The sequence below is a fragment of the Rattus rattus genome, chromosome X, assembly GCF_011064425.1.
Source record: "Rattus rattus isolate New Zealand chromosome X, Rrattus_CSIRO_v1, whole genome shotgun sequence".
Classification (NCBI taxonomy): domain Eukaryota; kingdom Metazoa; phylum Chordata; class Mammalia; order Rodentia; family Muridae; genus Rattus; species Rattus rattus.
Window position 1 is genome coordinate 17,922,061 of NC_046172.1, and position 16,915 is coordinate 17,938,975.

Consider the following 16,915-nt stretch of genomic DNA (forward strand, 5'->3'; position numbering starts at 1 on the left):
TTCTACTGGTGCTCTTATTAGGCTATTCATTGCTACCTATGAGGTTGGAGCCCAGGGTCAGTCCATGTATAGTCTTTGGGTAGTGGCTTAGTCCCTGGAAGCTCTGGTTGGTTGGCATTGTTGTTCATATGGGGTCTTGAGCCCCTTCAAGCTCTTCCAGTCCTTTCTCTGATTCCTTCAACAGGGGTCCCGTTCTCAGTTCAGTGGTTTGCTGCTGCCATTCGCCTATGTATTTGCTGTATTCTGGCTGTGCCTCTCAAGACAGAGCTACATCCGGTTCCTGTCGGCCTGCACTTCTTTGCTTCATCCATCTTATCTAATTTGGTGGCTGTACAAGTATGGGCCACATGTGGGGCAGGCTCTGAATGGGTGTTCCTTCTGGCTCTGTTTTAAACTTGGCATCCCTATGCCCTGCCAAGGATATTCATGTTCTCCTTTTAAAGAAGTGAAGCATTCGCATTTTGGTCATCCTTCTTGAGTTCCATGTGTTCTGTGCATCTAGGGCAATTCAAGCATTTGTGCTAATAGCCACTTATCAATGAGTGCATACCATGTGTGTTTTTCTGTAATTAGGTTACCTCACTCAGGATGATATTTTCCAGTTCCATTCATTTGTCTATGAATTTCATAAAGTCATTGTTTTTGATAGCTGAGTAGTATCCCATTGTGTAGATGTACCACATTTTCTGTATTCATTCCTCTGTTGAAGGGCATCTGGGTTTTTTCCAGCTTCTGGCTATTATAAATAAGGCTGCTATGAACACAGTGGAGCATGTGTCTTTGTTATATGTTGGGGCATCTTTTGAGTATATGCCCAAGAGAGGTATAGCTGGATCCTCAGGCAGTTCAATGTCCAATTTTCTGAGGAACCTCCAGATTGGTTTCCACAATGGTTGTACCAGTCTGCAATCCCACCAACAATGGAGGAGTTTTCTTCTTTCTCCACATTCCCACCAGCATTTGCTGTCACCTGAGTTTTTGATCTTAGCCATTCTCACTGTTGTGAGGTGAAATCTCAGGGTTGTTTTCATTTGCATTTCCCTCATGACTGAGGATGTTGAACTTTTCGTTAGGTGTTTCTTAGCCATTCGGCATTCCTCAGCTGTGAATTCTTTGTTTAGCTCTGAACCCCATTTTTAATAGGGGTATTTGTCTCCCTGCAGTCTAACATCTTGAGTTCTTTGTATATTTTGGATATAAGCCCTCTATCTGTTGTAGGATTGGTAAAGATCTTTTCCCAATCTGTAGGTTGCCGTTTTGTCCTAACAACAGTGTCCTTTGCCTTACAGAAGCTTTGCAGTTTTATGAGATCCCATTTGTCGATTCTTGATCTTAGAGCATAAGCCATTGGTGTTCTGTTCAGGAAATTTTTTCCAGTGCCCATGTGTTTGAGATGCTTCCCCACTTTTTCTTCTATTAGTTTGAGTGCATCTTGTTTGATATGGAGGTCCTTGATCCACTTGGACTTAAGCTTTGTACAGGGTGATGGTTTGATCTGCATTCTTCTACACGTTGACCTCCAGTTGAACCAGCACCATTTGCTGAAAATGATGTCTTTTTTTCCATCGAATGGTTTTGGCTCCTTTGTCAAAAATCAAGTGACAATAGGTGTGTGGGTTCATTTCTGGTCTTCAATTCTATTCCACTGGTCTGTCTGTCTCTGTACCAATACCATGCAGTTTTTATCACTATTGCTCTGTAATACTGCTTGAGTTCAGGGATAGTGATTCCCCCAGAAGTCCTTTTATTGTTGAGGATAGTTTTAGCTATCCTGGTTTTTTTGTTATTCTAGACGAATTTGCAAATTGTTCTGTCTATCTCTCTGAAGAATTGGATTGGTATTTTGATGGGCATTGCACTGAATCTGTAGATCACTTTTGGTAAAATGGCCATTTTTACTATATTAATTCTAGGTTAATTCTTAACAGAAATAATCATTTTTTACTTTTGAACTCCTTCTATATGTGTCAGTTTAGATGTATGTGCAGTTGCCTTAGGACCTGGACTCTCAAATATCTGGGCTATAAGAACTTCAACCAGTGAAACAAATTATGTTTTCATTTTCTATGGGGTGACATTTTAATCCCTTACAATTAAGCCATACATGAAGAAATATTTTTTGAAAAACTAAGAAAATATGTCAAGCCTATGAAAGGTATTGTTTCTCACCACAGTAGTTCATTAATATATATGCTCACCTTGCATCATCTAGTATATTGGTTTATCATGCAATGGAGAAAAATTATATTTTATTTTTTAAAATGCATATGTATTGCTTCTTACATAATGCTGGTTCCTCCCTATCTACAATGCATGGTCTCTTCTACATCCAGAAATCATTTCTATTTAGACAAGGTGTCAAACTCTAGACAGTACTGTAGTAGATGAGGACAGAGACATACATTCTCAGCAAAAAAACAAGCCATATTGTACACTTAATAATTTTCTCAAACAAAGGCCTTCTGCTAGAGAAGAATGTGACTGGGACAGTAATTGCCAGAGATAATGTTTTACCCATATGTATTCCAACAAGGCAAATTTGAACTGATGTTAGAAGGTCGAAGATGGGATCCAATTTGTCTTTCATATCTGATTATTAGCTACATCTCCAACATCTCCTAGCTTTGTACTAATAAAACTGGTATATCAAGATGAAAGTAAGATGTATTCATCAAAACATATAAAGTTACTACGTTAACATTGTTAAAACAGTAAAACTAATGAATTCTTTGCTAACTTTTAAGGATTAGTGTATTCTCCTCTCTTGTTCTTTTTTTTAAAATCTAGATTATTTGAATCCATTATCTTTGCAATTATCTATGTTCCAAACAGTATGAACTACTTTTCTTAAGAGATAAGAATAATTTAGGTGGTATTGGTGATGTTGATGGTGATGGTGTGTGTATGCTTACTTCATAACTTATAATCACTGTACATGTGTTCAGAAACATAACACTCAGTCTTTTAAATATGTACAAATATTATATATCTCTTAATTTTTAGAAAAATCTTTTGAAAGTTACATGATTAGAAAACACCTGGATATCAGTATTTTAATAGCTTACTTGGCTACAGCAATAAGATGCTATTATTTTAAAGTATTGCTCACATAATTTATGTCAGTCATGTCACAATTTTGTGATACCACATTTACGGATTTTAACAAATATATCTTCTAAATAAAACTATTTAGTTTCATTTCATTTCACTGCAGTATAGTATTTGTAATTCTGATTAAAAATGTCTGTCTTAACTGTTTCAAAAGTTATTTTCATGAGCTATTTCCTTTTTAATTATTTATCCTGCAATGTTTTTTTCTTGATTGATTAAGTTTGTGGATTTAATTATATAAATAATTTGTTGATTACAATTAAAACAAGTGAACATTTCTGCAAATTATAAACTAATTCAAATTTCTTAAGGTATTAATTTTTTGGCAGCAAAATGTACAAATTTTGTATGTCTATAACCTAATGAAAACAAAAATAGGATTTTCCTCATCAACTCTGAAACCTTAAGCTCTATAACAGAAAATATATAGACCTCTACTTTGTACTATTACTTAATTCAACTAAAAATATAGCATGCTATTATCATATAGATCCAACAGAAAAATTTTATTGGAAAATGAGCAGGAAAATAATTGAAAAGGTAATTAGTTCATAAAAGAATACACCTAAAGAAATGTTCAACATCCTTAGTCATCAGGCAAATGCAAATCAAAACAACCCTGAGATTTCACCTCACACCAGTGAGAATGGCTAAGATAAAAAACTCAGGTGACAGCAGATGCTGACAAGGATGTGGAGAAAGAGGAACACTCCTCAATTGCTGGTGGGATTGCAAACTGGTACAACCATTCTGGAAATCAGTCTAGAGGTTCCTCAGAAAACTGAACATGGTACTTCCTGAGGACCCAGCTACACATCTCCTGGGCATATACCCAAAAGATGCTCCAACATATAACAAAGACAAATGCTCCACTATGTTCATAGCAGCTTTATTTATAATAGTCAGAAGTTGGAAAAAATCAGATTCCCTTTGACAGAGTAATGGATACAGAAAATGTGGTACATCTACACAATGGACTACTATTCAGCTATCAAAAACAATGACTTCATGAAATTCATAGGCAAATGGATGGAACTAGAAAATATCATCCTCGGGGGTTGGAGATTTAGCTCAGTGGTAAAGCGCTTGCCTAGGAAGCGCAAGGCCCTGGGTTCGGTCCCCAGCTCCGGGAAAAAAAAAAAAGAAAAAAAGAAAAGAAAATATCATCCTCAGTGAGGTAACCCAATCAGAGGAGAACATTCATGCTACGTACTCACCGATAAGTGGATATTAGTCCAAAAGCTCAGATTACCCACGATACAATCCACAGACCACATGAAGCTCAAGAAAATGATAACCAAAGTATAGATGCTTCAGTTCTTCTTAGAAGGGGGAACAAAAATATTAATAGGAGGATACAAGGAGACAGAGTTTGGAGCAAAGACTGAAAGAAAGGCCATCCAAAGACTGCCTCATCTGGGGATACAGGGCATAAACATATAGCCACCAAACCCAGACAATATTGTGGCTGCCAAGAAGTGCATGCTAACAGGAGCCTGATATAGCTGTTTCCTGAATATCTCTGCTAGATCCTGATAAATGCAGATGCAGAGGCTTGCAGCCAACCATTGGACTGATAATGTGGTCCCTGTTGGAGAAATAAGAGAAAGGAATGAAGGAGCTGAAGGGTTGTGAAACCCCATAAGAACAACAGTACCAACCAACCAGAACTCCCAGGGATTAAACCACCATCCAAATAATGTGCATGGACAGACTCATGGTTCCAGCTGTATATGTAGCAGAGGATGGCCTTGTTGGGAACCAGTGAGGGGAGAAGCCCTTGGTCTTGTCAAGGCTCAACCTCTCAATGTAGGGGAATGTCAGGGTGGGGAGGTGGAAAGAGGTGGGTTGATGGGTGGGGAAACACCCTCACAGAAGGGGGATAGGGTATGGGATGGAGGGCTTATGGGTGGGAAAGTGGGAAAGGGGATAAGATTCTAAATGTAAATTTAAAAATATCCAATAAAAACTAAGAAATAAAAGGATGCATTTAAGCATATGTAATAAAGGAGTTGTTATGTTTTTAATTTTATTTGTCAGTTGTGTCAATCTCTTCTAATGTGTCTTCACACCTGATATTCTCTTCTATTTCTTGTATTCTGTTGGTGATGCTTATATCTGTATTTCCTGATCTCTTTCCTAGGTTTTCCATTTCCAGGTTTGCCACCATTTGTGTTTTCTTTATTGTTTGTACTTTGTCTTTTAGGTCTTGGACCAGTTTATGCATTTCCTTCACCTGTTTAACTGTGTTTTTCCTGTATTTCTTTTTGGTCTTTTCATTTATTTCCTCTTAAAGGGCTTCTACATGTTTACCTGTGTTTTCCTGTTTTCTTTCAGCGATTTATTTATATCCTCCTTAAAGGACTCTATTATCTTCATGAGATAGGATTTTAGTCAACTTCTTGATTTTTCAGGTGTGTTGGTGTATTCAGGGCTTGCTGTGATGGGAGAATTGGGTTCTGATGATACCCATATATATTGGCTTCTGTTGGTTATGGTTTTGTGCTTGCCTCTCACCATATGGTAATCCCTGGTGTTTGCTGATCTGGATGACTCTGTCTGGAGTCTGCCTCTTTTGTCCCTGGGTTGCTACAGGTCTCCTGGTAGGCTTGCAGCCCTGGCTGTAGCAGACCTCCTCTGGGGCCTTCCTATTGGAGGGTCTTCAGAGGGGCAGAGAAGCTGCTGATTTATTGCCTTGGCTGTAGTAGATCTCCTGGGAGAGGTTAAAACTGTCATGTCTTCAGAAGAGCAATCAAACTGTTGTCCTTTGTGAAGCTGTTCTCCAAGGGGTCCTAGGGGCTGTGGTTTTTGTTTCCCTGTTTGCAACCTAACTCCAGGGAGGCTTTCAGTCTTTTAGGTCAGTTCCCCTGCATGCCACAGAGCCCTTGGAAATTCTTTAGACTGTGGTGTTAATTGCCCAGTTACTCTCTGTATAGAGGAACTCCTGGGATGCCTTCAAGTTGTGGTGTCCTGGGTGCGGCAGATCTCTTGGGATGCCTCAGGATATGGTATCAAATGCTCTGAGTGCAAAAGTCCTTCTGGTATGCCTCAGGATAAGGTGTCTTCTGGGGAGAAGACTAGATAGCAGTCGTCTCAACAGAAAGGACCAGGCAGAAAGGGAGTGGTATTCAGAGGGTTGGGGTTTGGGGGTGTGATGGGTCCCCGAGTCCACTGGGCTCCCAGAGGCATCTGTGGGACTTTGAGAGGGTTCTTAACAAAACTCTGAGTGTAGTGAACCCTCTGGTATGCCTCAGGATATGGCCTGTTCCTAAAACCACACAAGGAGCTGACCAAAAATGAGAACTTCACACCAATCTCACTTATGAATACCAATGAAAAATAATAAAATTCCTGCAGACTGAATCCAAGAACACATCAAAGCCATCATTTAACATGATCAAGTAGGCTTCATCCCAGAGATGCAAGGTTGGTTCAATATATGAAAATCAGTTAACATAATCCACTAGATAAACAAACTAAAAGGAAAAAAATCACATGATCATCTCCTTAGATGCAGTAAAAGCATTTGACAAAATACAACATCCCTTCACGTTAAAAGTTTTGTAGAGATCAGGAAATCAAGGCCTGTATCTAAACATAATAAAAGCAATTTACTGCAAACCACCAGCCAATGTCGAATTAAATGGAGAGATACTTGAAGCAAACCCACAAAAATCGGGGGCAAGACAAGGATGCCCACTCTCCCCATATCTATTCACTATAGTATGTGAAGTTCTAGCTACCACAATAAGACAACAAAAAAAGATCAAGGTGATACAAATTGGCAAAGAAGAAATAAAGGTATCACTACTTGCAAATGATATGATAGTGTACATAAGCAATCCCAAAAATTCTAGCAGAGAAATTCTCTAGTTGATAATTTCAACAAAGTGGAAGGATATAAAATCAACTCAAATAAATCAGTAGCTTCCTGATATACAAATGATAAACAGAAATCACACATGCTCATGGATTGGGCAAATTAACATAGTAAAAATTATCATTCTACCAAAGGTAATCAACAGATTCAATGCAATCCCCATCAAAATTCCCACACAATTTTTCACAGACATGGAAAAAGCAATTCTCAAATTTATCTACAAAGATTAAAAAACCCAGAATAGTAAAAACAATTCTTAACAATGAAAGAACAGCTGGGGTAATCACCATCCCTGACCTCAAGCTCTACTACAGAGCAATAGTGATAAAAAACTGCATGGTATTGGTACAGAGACAGACAGAATGTTCAATGGAATAGACTTGAAGACTCGGAAATAAAACCACACATTTAAGTACACTTGATCTTTGACAAAGAAGCCAAAAATATACAGTGGAAAAAACAAAGCATCTTTAATAAATGGTGCTGGTCTACCTTGCTGTCTGTATATAGAAAAATGAAAATAGACCCATATTTGTCACCTTGCACAAAGCTCACGTCCAAGTGGATCAAGGACCTCAGCATAAGAGAGAGATGTCGGCCTTCACACTAGATACTTTCCAAGGAGATCTCTGGTCTGGCTAGGTGAGCTGGTTCAGGTTAAGGGGAGAGAATTCTGGCAGGGAGGAGGAACTGCTTCTGTTGTCTCTGATGTTGGTGCTGCTCTGCCTCCCTTTCCACCTCTGCTGCAGTATGTCAGGTCAGGCTGAGCCTGCAGGGGACTGACTAGCCAGCAAGGGATGCTGGGAAGCTTCTGGCAGCCATTTCAGGAGAGCAGATTTTTTTCCCCAAGTGTCAGTGTTATAGCTCTTATGACAGAAGCTCTCACATGATGGAGGCATTCCTACACTCCTTTAATACATCTGATTAGGATTCTTAAATACAGTTTAGGGATGAGTCAGGGTCTGACATCAGGTACTTCCTATTGGTTTGGCCTGAGAACTTGGGAATACCTCATCTACATGAATTTGGGGGCATAGTCCTGCTCCTAAATGACTGATCTGTCTAGAGCCTACTAGACCTGTGGTCATACCCTCACCTGTCTGGGAGGAGCCTGTAGCATTGCCCTACATGACTGACTTGTCTCAAACCTCTCAACATGGTGTTGTGGGGAGCTGTAGCTATATGACAGGGGCCTGAACTCCTGGGAGACTGGGAATGCTCCTGCAGTCCTATAGGGTCCCTGAGGATTCGGTCTATCTAGACTAGAGTCAGGGTATCTTACACAGCCCACCACCCCACGCAGATACACTCAATCTAATAGAAGAAAAAGTGGGAAAAAGCCTTGAACTCACTGGAACGGGGGTAAATTTCTTAAACCGAACTCCAATGTCTCAGGCTGTAAGATCAAAAATTGATAAATAGGACCTCGAGAAACTGGAAAGTTTCTGTAAGGCAAAGGACATAGTCAATAAGACAAATCAGCATCCTACAGATTGGGAAAATATGTTCCCTAACCCCAAATTTGAGAGTGGTCTGATATCTAAAATATATAAAGAACTCAAGAAGCTAACCACCAAAAAATAAACAACCCAACCAAAAAATGGGGTATACAACTATACAAAGAATTCACAACAGAGGCATCTTGAATGGCTGAGAAGCACCTAAAGAAATGTTCAAAGTCTCTAGTGATCAGAGAAATGCAAATCAGAACAACCCTGAGATTCCACCTCATACTGTCAGAATGGCTAAGATCAAAAACTCAGGTGACAATAGATACTGTCCAGGATGGGAAGAAAGAGAAACACTCCTTCATTGCTGGTAGGATGCAAACTGGTACAAATACTCTGGAAATAAATTTGGAGATTTCTCAGAAAATTGAAAATAGGTCTCCCTAAAGACCCAAAAATACCACTCTTGGGAATATACCCAAAAGATGCCCCACCATGCCACAGGGTCATGTGTTCATAGTGTCCTTATTTGTGATAGCCAAAAGCTAGAAACAACCCAGATGTCCCACAACAGAAGAATGGATACAGAAAATGTGGTTTATTTACACAATGGAATACCAATCAGCTGTTAAAAATGAGGACATCCTGAGTTTTGCCAGCAAAGGGTTGGAACTGGAAAACATTATCCTGGGTAAAGTAACTCAGATTCAAAAGGACATGAAAAGTATATACTCACTAATATCTGGTCATTAAAAATACCCAATACAGAATACCCAAGATACATTCCACAGATCTCAAAAAGGTCAACAAGCTGAAAGGATGCCTCAGTTCCACTTGGGAGATAGAAGATAGCAACCATATCGGGGAGGGAGAGAAGGACGTGGAAGAGAAAGGGGACAGGGTAGAAGGGAAGCATGATCTGGTATTGGGTAAGGGAAAAGGACAGTAGCCCTGAGGGCCCGCAGAAAGAATGGAAATAGGCAACCTTGGGAGGTAGGAGGTTGGAAGGACCATCCAGAGTGTACCATAGACCTGGGACAACTCTCAGGACTCAAAGTGGGGGGGGGGACCCTGGATGAAATGCCTACAGTGGGGAGAAGGAATTTATTGAACCCATCTCCAGGAGAAAGACAGGGCATCAACTGAGGGATGAGGTTGCTATTCCAGAGTCAAAACTCTAACACCTAATTCTTCCTGCCTGAAAGAAATTCAGGGACGGAACTGAGAAGAGCATGAGGAAAAGAAGGCTAGCGACAGCCCCAAAGTGAGATCCAGCTCAAGGGGAGGTCCCAAAACCTGACACTATTACTGAGGGTACGGGGAGCTCACAAAAAGGGACCTATCATGACTGCCCACTGAAAGACTCAACAACCAGCTGAAAAAGTCAGATGCAGATATTTGCACCCAGCCAATGGAAAGAATAGTGACCCCTGTGGTTCAATTAGGGAAAAGCTGGAGGAAGCTGAGGAGGAGGGCAACCCTGCAGGAGGACCAGCAGTCTCAATTAACCTGGACCCCTGATATCTTTTAGATACTGGATCACCAACCAGGCAGCATACTTCAGCCAAGATGAAGCCCCCAACACATATGCAGCAGAGGACTCCAGGTTCTGTGTTCAGTCAGAGAAGATTCACCTAACTTTCAAGAGCCTGGAAGCCCCAGGAAGTTTAGAGTTCTGGTGGGCTGGGTGGGATGAGGACAGCCTCCTGCACACAGGTGGAAAGGGGAGGAGGTGTGTAATATGGAACAGTTGGAAAGTGAACCCAGAGGGAAATAAAATCTGGGGTGTAAAAAATTAATTAATTAACAAAAATAAAATCACCATTAAAAATAATTTATAACATAAAAAATTCTGAAAGAAGTATAATTTAAGTTAATCATCAGAATCCCATTCAATGCATTATTTTACCTAATTGAGACTAGTAGTAGACATTTTTGGAGCTATATAATTATGATTTACAAAGAGATATCATTGAATATAATTAGCAAGAGTCAATTTGTAAAAAACATCTTTAATAGAAGCCATGAGCATATATATCAAATAAATTATAATATGTTATTTTGGTCACCACCTAATACAGTTATTAAATTTGATTTTGTAAAATGTAAAATTAGGTCAAAGAGTAAAAAAATATAAAAATAATTTTGAATGAAATCACATTAAAATATTTCATAGACAATATTGAAAGGAGAAGTAAAATGTCAAACAAAAATTGTGCAGGTTTAGAGACTAAAATTAAACATGAATACATATATTATAGAGCAAGAGAGTAGATGAATATTATTTTCTATATAACTTTTAAAACGATCTTTATTTTCACTAATGAACACCAGATAAATGATAATCATATCCTTAGAACAGATTAAAATAGGATGAAGGCTAAGTAAATAGGTTTGATAGGATATGTGTGCAGATTTATGAAAGGACTTACATAGATAAGGACTGATTCATTAAAAAGGAAATACCAAATTTTAGTCATATAAAGGTTTATATTTCAGATATGCTGTCAATTAAAATCTAAGCATATTTAAGGTATATACTTTCAAATTTTCAAATGCTTTTTATCATTTTCAAAGCATGACTAAGTTTTTCTTAAAATAAAATCCAAGGTATAATTCTCTAGGAATGTTTAAAAGTAAAATTTAAGCAATTTGAAGAGAAACTTAAAGTTTTATTTCCTTTCCTACTAATCATCTAAAGATGACAGTTAACATACATAATTGCATTGACTTTAACATCAGAATATTACAAATTGCTTAATATTAAAGAAAAGTTATGTTTACCTTAAGATGCTCCATGTTTACTTTGTGTCATTGGATTCTGCCTATAAAATGCCATAAATTGCATTTTACAACTGCCATAATGCTGTCCTGGTCTCAGAAATAGAGATCATAGCAATTTTACATATTTTTGGTTGCAGCAAGAACTTCCTTTTCTTATACTGCTAAAACATTTGAAGCTTGTTACCTAAAATTAACTATATTATATCTCTTTCACTGTAGTGAGGCATAGCCACATTAATTCTGAGCAATCAAAGGTATATTGTAATAATTCAAATTAATTTTGTAAATTTTATTCAGACAGGGTTGCCTTATTTCTCAATTTGTTTCAGTGTTTTCGTCTATAACACAAACTGGCTTAGAACTGTTAACACTGTTTTACCAGTGGTTCAGGGCTAAACTAGATATTTCCATGTTCTTGACCTGTATTTTTTTATTGAAAGTTTCACATATTTTCTGCAAAAATAGCAGAAAAACATCATTCTAATCAAAGTGATAGCCTGTACTTTGAGACATATATGTGAAGTCAGGACACGTGAATGAATGTATTCAAGAGACCCCAAGGATTGTTTTGGAGGTTCCTTTTTCTTTCCTTTCTATTTTTTAATTTGGGAATATTTTTAATGGATATATTTCTTTATTTACATTTCAAATATTATTCCCTTTTCCAGTTTCCTGTCCATAAGCCTCCCATACCCTTCCCCTCCCCCATAAGTGTGTTACCCCCATCCACCCTTTTTAACACCCCCCTCTGACATTCTCCTGCACTGGGGGGTCCAACCTTGGCAGGACCAAGCGCTTTCCCTTCCACTGGTGCCCCAACAAGGCCATCCTCTGTTACATATGCAGTTGGAGCCATGGGTCAGTCCATGTATAGTCTTTGCGTAGTGCTTTGTTCACCTGGAGTTCTTGTTTGTTGGCATTGTTTTTCTTATGGGGTTGCAAGCTCCTTCAACTCTTTCAATCCTTTCTCTAATTCCCTCCACTGGGGTCCTATTCTCAGTTCAGTGGTTTGCTGCTAGCATTTGTCTCTGAATTTGACATGCTCTGGCTGTGTCTCTCGGGAGAGATCCATAATCGGTTCATGACAGCATGCACTTCTTAGCTTCACCAACCTTATCTAGTTTTGTGTCTATATATATATATATATATATATATATATATATATATATATATATATATATATACATACATACATACACATGGGCCACATGTATGGCAGGCTCTGAAGGGCCTTTCCTTCAGTCTTGGAGGTTCCTTTTATGGGGCTCAAGAAAAGAGGGCGTTGATTATTTAGGGGAGCCGCAAAGATAGATTTTTACCTTTATCAACTGATTAAATTATATAATCTCTTTTCTATTACATTTGTGCCTTCTCATGATGCATCTTATTTAATTGTAACATATGTTCAATTGTGAATAGGTATAAGATTAATTGGAGACTCTGCATAAAAGTTAAAGTATAGTATTAAGTTTGCTTTATTTCATTAACCACAAATCAGTTCAGGGGCCATTTTCTGTAGTTCCCAGACTCATTCTAGGATGTGTTTGAATGGAAAGGGAATATTATTAAGATGTTTCTCAGAAGAGCAACTTATTTCCATTGTTTGAAGCAGTTACACTGTGCATCCTGAGACAAATGGGGCTCCTACTTTACCAACTGGTTGCTAGGAACATTTTTCTTACATGCAGGTAAAGTTCTTGTGCTACTAAGTGTATATTACAAGATAGGTATGGGTACAGTGAAATACTATACTGTTAAGATATTCTCTATTCTTCTATGCTTCCTTCCTTATTGCCTCAGACTCCTTGGATATATCTTTAAAAGAGGAATCCTTCCTAAAGAATTGCTTTCTCATATGGAAAGCAGTCATAGTGTCTAGCGTTACAGTAGTCAACTGGCCACCATGAGAAAGTTACCTGTGAGAAAGGAAGCACAAAAAAAATGGACTACTGCAGTTGATGGATAGTCTTTGGGACAACTGCCTGAAATACTATTTGTTGGAGGTTTTACTCCTTTGTAACTCAACTACATCCCGTCACAGAATCAGATAGACTCTGTCAGAATACCTTAATATTTGAAAAGCACTTTGTGATTTACTGATCTCGTTTTATTTTTCCTTCCAGTTTATTGTCAATTTAATTCTCAAGATTACCAGGTATAATCAGCTACAATTTGAGAATAATGTTCCCTACACCTTCAACAGTTTCTATATACCTAGTCCTATTAATTTTGTTAATTAGTCCTATTAATTCCAACCTATCTTAATAATTATCTTAATTCCACTCTTATAAGAGTGGAAAATTATAGCCAAAATTTCTGTGTAAGCAAATTAGTACTCAATATGGTTGTGTAGTTACAGAGAAGTTTTTGTGTAGCAATTTCCTCTAAGATAAAGGTGTCCATTTTGGTGGAAAGCTTACTAAGGGCAGGAAGCAAGAAATAAATGTGACAAATAGTCCACCTTCCAAGGAAGATAAATAAGACATAAGATAAGACAGATAAAACATTCCGCCCTGTAGGGAACCTCATTAACTAAGGAAGCATATGCCTCAAAGGCTCAAGGAAGTCCCTGAAAATGATCATATTCACCTGGCTTCATCTTCCCTAAGCATATATAAGTAGTAGGACTGCTGAGACACTTTCAGACAAGCTGAGATACCTAGCAGATGATCAGACCAGTCATGTTGTCTAGTAGAAACAGGCAAACCATCTAAAAGTAATTCTCCATTTTATCCAACTGCCTGCAGATTGTGCAGTGTGCTCCAGGTTTCCATTTTGCCTGAGCTGTCACCAATGATGGGATTGGCTTTTAGTAATACTGCTGTCTTTGAGTCATTTCTACTACCATAATTAACTCCTCACTAATTTTCTTATAACTAACCCCAATAAAACTCATTGGTTTATCAAGTTAGACTTTGCTTGTATGTGTACTTTGCTCTGTTATCAATTCTCTATCTGGGAAAGCAAGTATTTGTTCGTATCTCCCAAAGAAGAGTGTCAAAGAACAAATGTTACCATTTTTAACATCAATTTTCTGCTTAGAAAATATGTTCATGAAACATTAGACTGTAAAAGTGATTGAAAAAAACTTTTAAGTGCAACAAAAAATATAGAGAACTTCGACCTGTTTAATAATGATAATAAATATCATATTCATATTTGCATGTTTTTTTCTGTAGCACTCAATTTTTGTGAATTCTGTCTGAAAAATGTAATTAAATCATTATGAGGGAAGAAATGCATATATATATATATATATATATATATATATATATATATATCCTAGTCTCTCACACCAACTTTTGTCCTAGTTGGGGTTTCTATTGCTGTGAAGAGACACTATGAACACAATAACTTTTATAAGGAAATATGTAATTGGTACTGGCTTATATTTCAGTGGCTTAATCTATGTATCATCAGAGCAAAAAGTACTGCTGCACTACAGAAGACATAGTGCTGGAGAACTAGCTCAGAGTTCTATATCCAGATCGACAAGCATCAGGAAGAAAATGAAACACTGGGCCTAGCTAGAACATCAGAGCTCCTCAGTTACACATTTCCTCCAATGAGCCATATCTACACCAACAGGCCACATCTCCTAAAAGCAACACTCCCTATTGGGCCCTATGAGGGGGTGATTTTCATTCAAAACCATCCCATGAGCTAAATAGTCTCTCAGATGAATCCAGAGAGTTACAGTTGATGAAACATAAACGACATCAAAATTACCAATGGAATCACTGTGAGAGGATATACTGTAGGAAGGGAAACAAAACAAAGCTCTACCAATATCAGGTATTTTTTTACCTGGGAGAATAAATCACTGTCTTTTTCCAGGATGGAAGGGTCTCTGGAAAATGTGCTCTAAGATAAAGGCAGTGTTATTTTTCTCCTGATGGCACTCAAGACTTAAAGGATAGCTGGATCGGAGCTTGCAATCCGTGGCAATGCAGGTTTAAACCCATGTATCCCCTACCGTTGCACAGATCTCTAGCTGATATTAGAAATTACTAAAATGTTATTTTTTCACTCTATTCTAGCATAAGTAGGATTCCTGTTCTAAAACATGCTATTTGAGGTGTGGCAGATATAGGTAAGGGCAATTCCCTGGCCATCATTGCTAACTGATGTTAGTGCAATTTTAAAAGTGAGATTTTTTTCTTTATCCCAACTAGCTTCCAGATAAATTAGTCCCAGACTATAGCATTTATTCAATCAAAAATTATAACACAATATAATCAGTATTCTATTTTAATCTTCCAAACTAATATGTCTACTTCCAAGCCCAAATTCCTGAAATATTAGCATATTAGTATTCATCTGGCTTTCTCTTCTCCCGGTGTGTTCTTCATGGTGTGTCCTAAACTGTCTCCTCTTGAAAATTCCTCTACTTACCCCTGCTCCTCTGGATGGAAGTGGAAGCCCAGCCCTATTCTCTACTCTGCTTAGCCATTGGCCGATCAGCTTTTACTGAAAAATCAGATAATAAGTTAGGAGCAATATTACACAACATTGAGGCAAGACATATTTAGTATAAGAATTACAGTGTCACCATACATGGGGCAGAGAAACCAGCATTTATTTTTTTTTATTTAGAGAATACTTTATTAGTTTTTGTAATCAAACCCACGTAGATAAGACCTTACAAATTTAATACAGTGTGTTACCCCTGTACAAATGGAAAAAAACTTAAGTTCAACATTTCTAGACCAATATGGCTTTTAATTTCTGTACAATTCCAACTCAACACAGTAAACGAGGATACTTTTTCCAAATTTGACAGCAAAGCTAAAGTTTCCAATAATTCAAATTATATATCTGTATATATATTTTTATATATAATATATATAAATGATATATATATAAGTATATATAAAGACCAATAATAGCAGTGTGTTATGTATCAACAGCAGCAACAGCTTTCTTCCAGGTTTCTGGGCAGTCATCTGAACAAAACTGTAAAGACATCCAGCACACTCCACTAAAAAAGTAAAAACAAAAACCCCAGAAAACAGCACAGTCTGTTACTCTTGGTACCTGGCACCATTTTTTTAAATTAGCTTCTCAATATCATCTGGAAAGAAAACATTCTGAGCAATATCATTAAAATAGCTCTCTGATAAAGCACAGTCACTACCATGCATCATAAAGCAGGTACAAGCTTATTTTTACATCCACGGAGGTATGATACAGTACTGTCACACATCTATAATACTAGAGGATACAATTTAAAAGGCATTATTTGAGACTTGATTCTACTTTTCCAGCAGAGGCCCAAAGGACAGGACACAGCTTTATAAAGAACATACTCTAGACAGGTTTCCTTTTCACTACTGGCATACAGTTCTAAGGATTCATTCTCCAAGGAATGTCAACTAAGACCGTTATTAAAAAAAATGAAATATCCCTAAAACAAAACCGTATAACTACTGGATTTTTGAAGATGACCTAGTGGAGAAAGCTGACCTCTTACCAACAAGCTATCAAATCTGTTATGTTTTAACAGTGAGACCTCCAGGAAGGAGATGCCAAGTGGTGCTTCAAAGCTTCGGATCACAATCCGTGCACATCATTTTCAAATAGCGAAGCCATACATTGCTCATCTGAATATACTCAAGGATGCTGACATCAACATTTAATCATCTGCTCACTCATCCGGGAAGAAGGAGATCGGTGCTACCGTACTTAATTG